Source organism: Meleagris gallopavo, chromosome 7 (genome assembly GCF_000146605.3).
Source record: "Meleagris gallopavo isolate NT-WF06-2002-E0010 breed Aviagen turkey brand Nicholas breeding stock chromosome 7, Turkey_5.1, whole genome shotgun sequence".
NCBI classification, from domain to species: Eukaryota; Metazoa; Chordata; class Aves; order Galliformes; family Phasianidae; genus Meleagris; species Meleagris gallopavo.
Window position 1 is genome coordinate 24,543,183 of NC_015017.2, and position 6,020 is coordinate 24,549,202.

Consider the following 6,020-nt stretch of genomic DNA (forward strand, 5'->3'; position numbering starts at 1 on the left):
CAGCTACAGGTAGCGAGTTCAGCCCCGAGCTGACGTCATGGTGGCAAGTGGCAAATAACAGATCCAAGCTGTTTTTTTCCTTCCTCCTCAAACTGGGAGGAGACTTCTGGACCCGCAGTATTCTTCCTGTAAGTTATAAACATTTGAGACCTGTTGACACAAGGAAGTTAATTAATGCTAAATGCATTGACACAAACTGACAGGACAGTAGCTATCCCTGCCAGCTCAGCAAACACTTTCGGTGTAATTTAGCTGGAGGGTGCTGTGCAGTCTGTTCCTGGAGAGGAAAAAGCTAACACATTCCAAAGCATACTAAGGATGCACTTAGAGCAGAGTACCTGGGATATACACACTCTATTTTTTGCAATACATTACCAGTGCAGACAAATTCTATGTCTCAGACCCCAAGCTCTCTATACTTTAAAGCAAAATTTTACACCAAAGCATCTCTTACTGCTCAGCAGGGTGAAAATCAAGAGAAAACACCTGCATCTTCAACATTAATGAAACTGCACTGGCTTTGGGTGCTTTGGGAGTGATTACAGCTGGTCTATTCGCCTACATCTTTGTGTGTTGTGGGCTAGTTAAAATGGTGTGGCAAAAGAAGGGGGAACAGGGAGGACAGCCAGGAGCTATTTGACTACCTAGGAAACCGCCCTCCTTTCTTAGGAGTAACTGTGCTTGTGCCTGGGAGACATTTGGAAGCAGGAATATTGAGGCTGGAACAGGGAGCCTTCAGGAGGCCTGGAAATGGGAATTAGTGGAGGGGGCCATGGAGCAACTAACACAGCCACAACTCGGGAAAAATTGATGGGTTACAGAGACTTATTGAAATCACGCGTCAGGAAGCTCTGAAAGTCACAGAATCATTAAGGTTGGAAAAGACCATTAAGATCATCCAGTCCAACCACCAACCCTACACCACTGTGCCCACTAAACCATGTCACTCAGTGTGACAGAATAATTATGTAAAGACCAATATGAGGAAGAAGACCTGTGGACAGTAGCTGTTTCTCCCCATACTGCTTATTTTCAGCTGCCTCATCTACCCAAGTTCTCTAGCTCAACAGTGCATTTGTTCTACCTTGTGCCCCAGTAAAACATAAAACACTTGAAATCAATAGACGCCAAATTGCCCATGGTATGTTGCAGTTCCTCCTTTCCAGAAAAAGATGCCATTGAGCAACTTTCTCCCACTCTGAAGGTCTGGCTGACCCCAGATCCTGCTGCAGCTGCCAGGAAAGCCTTTCTGGGAAGCACACACACATTATCCTGCCATTGTAACCCATGGACAACAAACGCAAGCAATCCATTGGTGTATCCTCACACTGCCACTTTGGTGGGAGTCTGTGGAACTGCTCTCTCCTGGCAAATGCCACAGTCAGCAACACTAGCACATTGTTAACAATTTCCAAACGCAAATTGACAACATGCTTTTGAAACACCTCTCCCCTTTCTTCACCTGCTTTTGTCTGATCCTGCTGTGCTAACAAGAGATGCAGTCTGTTGCTAAGCTAATAACGCATTCAAAAGGTGTCTCTCTGTGCAGGAGGGCAAGATCAAAAGTATTACTCAAGCTGTTTGTGTGCTGGGGCTGTCCTCAGCTTTTAACTTGTGCTGAACCAGGAAACGTTGGTGGCTTGCAAACAGCAACAATGGTTGGGTCCCTCACTGCCAGCATGAGGAGTGAGCAGCTTCATCCCCCAGCACCTGCTAGGGAGGCCATGACCGGGCCCAGGACCCAGTCACAGAGGCTGCCTAGTGTCCCTGGGGTGCTGGGATGGGCTCTGGTCTCACCAGGAAACCTCTGCCACCCCAAGATGCAAACAGAGTACCAGGCCGCTCCTCAGAGTGTTATCAGAAATGTGGGCTGAAAGTCAACAGGTGTAGATGATAATGGCTGAGGACTGACTTCTTCAGCTGCCATTGATTACGTTGTCCAGCTCATGAAGACTGTTTTCTGCAATGAGTGCACAAGAGAGGCTGGCATACCCTTAGCCATGTCTTTAGAACTAACTCCCACTCTTCCTTGGTTGCTTCTGTCACCTCTGGGATGTGTGACACCTTCACCATGCAAAAAGCACCAGGAAAGGCACTGAACAAACATCTGCACACTTACCAGATTTTTTTGTCTCTACTTTTTGACAAATCAGCTGTCACAACAGGCTGTCCTGGTGAGAGGTGGGGTGATGAGGCTACATGTGCCTCTTTGCTTGCAAATTTGGGGTGGGGGGACTCGGAGATTTGACCATTTAGGAGAGCTAGCACAGAGAATTATCAAAACAGGACAACCAATATCAGTGAAACATCATTACCTCTAATGGAATTATTAAGGAAATTACTAAGGACATATTTAGACATCAAAATTTGACTGCTAGTGCAGACAGACTTGCACTCCCACAGCACCTCTGATGTCCCATAAAGAATCACGGACAAATCATTCTCTGAGGAAGTTTTTAAATTACTTTCCAGAAGCTGTAAAACCAAACTGCGTCAAAGCTCAAATTTGGCAAGCAAGAATACTGACCAATAATTACAATGATTTTAAAGTGTGCTATGTTTAGTAACAGGCAGTGGTTGTTCACTTGTCTTGATCCTTGTTTATGGCAGGAAAACAATATCAGAGGTGAAAGGTCTTTTTTAGGTTTAAGATACATAGTCATGGCCCCATTATCCAGCCATAACCTGAATATACGCATGGGACAACTGGGGTAATTGTGTCATCAGAAGGTGTTTATTGGAGAAGGAACAAGTCTTTTATAGCTACTCATGTGCTGGATTATTTCTTCCTGTATATTTTTTCAGTTCTATTCCTTACTAGATTCCTATACATTTTGCTATCTCATGTAAATTTAATTAGTCCATGGAATATTACCACACACATAGACTCATAGAATGGCTTGGATTGAAAGGGACCTTGAAGGTCACCTAATTTCAGCCCCCAACATTTAGAAATGTGTGTCATAATTGGGTGAAGATTCAAACAAACCTGCAGAAAGTCTAAATCAAAATTATACGTATCCAGACTCACCTGTAATTGGGGGAAACATATGCAGTTCAAATTCTTTTGTTAACTGGTTCTCAAGATGGGAACCTGGTTGTTACAGTCCCTTGGGAGGTAGTTCTAGAGGCTAAAAGAGTCCAGAAAAGTTGGACATTTTTCAAGAGTGAAATCTTAAAGGCATAGGAACAGGTTGTCCCTATGTGCGGAAAGATGAGCTGGCAGGGAAGACCAGCTTAGCTGAGCAGACTTCTTCTTCTGGAACTCATAAGAAAAATAGAGTTTATGACCTTTGGAAGAAGAGGCAAGAAATTCAGGAGACTGCAAAGATGTGCAGTAATGCAGGAAGCAAATTAGAAGGGTCAAAACTCAGCTAGAACATAACTTCATTGGTACAGATTAAGGCAATTTAAAAATGCTTTTATATATAAATATACATACAGCACACAGAGTTCTATGGGACCAGGCAGGATTCAACCAAAGATACAGAATGAGTTGGCAGAAGTGCTCATCAAGCCACTTTCAATAACCTATCAGCAGTTCTGTCTAACCAGAGAGATCCCAGTTGACTAGAGTTTAGCAAATATGATGCTCACCTACAAGATGGGCAGGAAGGAGGACTTGAGGAATTACCTGCCTGTCAGTTTGATGCCAGTGAAGGTCATGGAGCAGATCATCCTGAGCGCCATCACATAGCATGTACAGGACAGCTAGATGATCAGATCCAGTCAGAATGGGTTTGTGAAAGACAGTCCTGCAGGACTAACCTGATCCCCATCTATAATAAGATGACATGCTGTTTCCCACAGCTTCTCTTGGAGAAATTGGCTGCTCATGGCTTGGATGGTTGTACTGTTTGCTGGATAAAAAACTGGCTGTATGGTGGACTCAAAGTACAGAGTTAAATCAGAAGGCAGCCAGTCACAGGTGATGTTACCTAGGGCTCAGAACTAGAACAGGTTTTGTTTAGCATTTTTATCACCGACCTTGATGAGAGGATGAAGTGCACCTTCAGCAAGTTTGCAGATGACACCAAACTGGTCAGGAGGATTGATCTGCCTGAGGGCAGGAAGGCTTTGCAGAGGGGTCAGGGTAGGCTGGGTTCATGGGCTGAGGCCAGTTATATGACATTCAACAAGGTTAAATGCTGGGTGCTGCACTTGGTCACAACAGCCTCATGCAGTGTAGGCTGGGGGCAGAGTGGCTGGAAAGTTGCCAGGCAGAAAATGACCTGGGGGTCTGTTTGACAACTAGCTGAACATGAGCCAGCAGCATGTCCAGGTGGCCAAAGAGGCCAATGGCACCTAGCCTGCATCAGAACCAGTGGGGCAATGGGCCATGGAAGGGGATGGTCCTTCTGTCCTCAGCCCTGATGAGACTGCAGCTCAATGGACTCACTTTGGGGCTCCTCACTACAAGAAGGTTATTGTCTGGAACAAGGATGACAGGACTAGAAGGCAACCTGGTCTAGAAGATAAGACTTCTGACGAGTGGCTGAGGGAAGTGGAGCTGAGAGAGGGAGGCTGAGGGGAAACCTGGCTGCTCACTACAGCTACCTGAAAGGAGTTTGCAGAGATGTGCGTTTCAGTTTCTTTTCTCAGGTGACAAGTGATAGAATGCAAGGAAATAGGCTCAAGTTGCATCAGAGGATATTTACATTGGATATCAGGAAGAATTTCTGCACAGAAAGAGTGGTTAGGCTTTGGAGCAGGAAAGTGGTGGAATCACCATCCTTAGAGGTACTTAAGAGATGTGTGGCTATGACGTTTATGGACATGGTTTAGTGGTGGACCCAGTAGTGTTACGTTGGTGGGTGGATTCGATGATCTTATGGTTCTTTTCCAACCCAAATGATTCTATGGTTCAGGCCACACAGCATGGATGCATTCAATGATCTCAGATGCACTACTAAACAAATATGAAATGGGCAGGACTGTTGAGTCACATGCTTGTCCATAACTGCAAATTTACCCAACCTCACAATAACATGACCTGTTCTTTTGCTTAAGAGATACCAACACAACACAGAAAACAGATCAGCTTGCAATACTATTATTGGTAACAAAACAGTGGCACTGTAATAAGCCTTTCCTTACAAATGAGCAGAACTTCATTCGACAAGATTAACCATGTTACTCTCTCCTTTTATTTTCCCACTGGAGTCTTCCTAGAAAAGGAGTAGCATATAATGTAATTCTGTACTGTATCACTGCAGAAAGTAGACTTGAATTTCAGGATGCAGCAAGAAACTGTGTTCTAGACTCACCATTTCTCTGCAGATAGCATTAATGCAGCTGTATGCAGAGCACTCTATGCAGAGCACTGTGACACTAGTGTAAAGACAAAGGGAAATCTTACCTTCTGTAGATGCTTGCCTCTTCATGGTTATTGGAAGAGTCAGATGGTGGTTTCAGATTACCCACCTAGATTTTGGTAGAGTACCTTGGTCCCATTCAATTCCTGTCACACCTGAGTGTTGTACTTCTCTGGGACATAATATAGAATGATTGCCCCAGATTAACAAGCCTGCCAATACTCAGGATGCTCTTCCATATCATGTCTTCTCACAGGACTCTGTTTGTCTGGATACATGGGACCAAGTTTTCTCCTTGGAGGAACACTCGGCTTTATAGTCTTCATGGTTCCCAGTGGCTATCAGTGATGTGGGATCTCACTGTGGTCAAGCTCCCTGTCCTTGCACCAACTTCTCTAAAGCTTTTCCTTCCCTACTATCACCAATTCCAGCATTTCCGGATCGATGAAAAATTAAATTGAGTAAAATTCTTAAATTAAACTTTGAGTGGCTCAGTACTACAGAAATAAACATATCAGCACAGAAGCAAGCACAACTCTGTTTAGCATAACTAACCAGAACGTATGACTTTCCTCTTGCTTTTCATTTTAGTTATTCAATCACCAAGCACCACTAAAAGAACAAAAGGCTCTAAGATTTTTTCAAACTAAAAATTGCACACGTATCTCTTTACAGGGAAAACTTTAGACAATAAAAAAGCTTAGA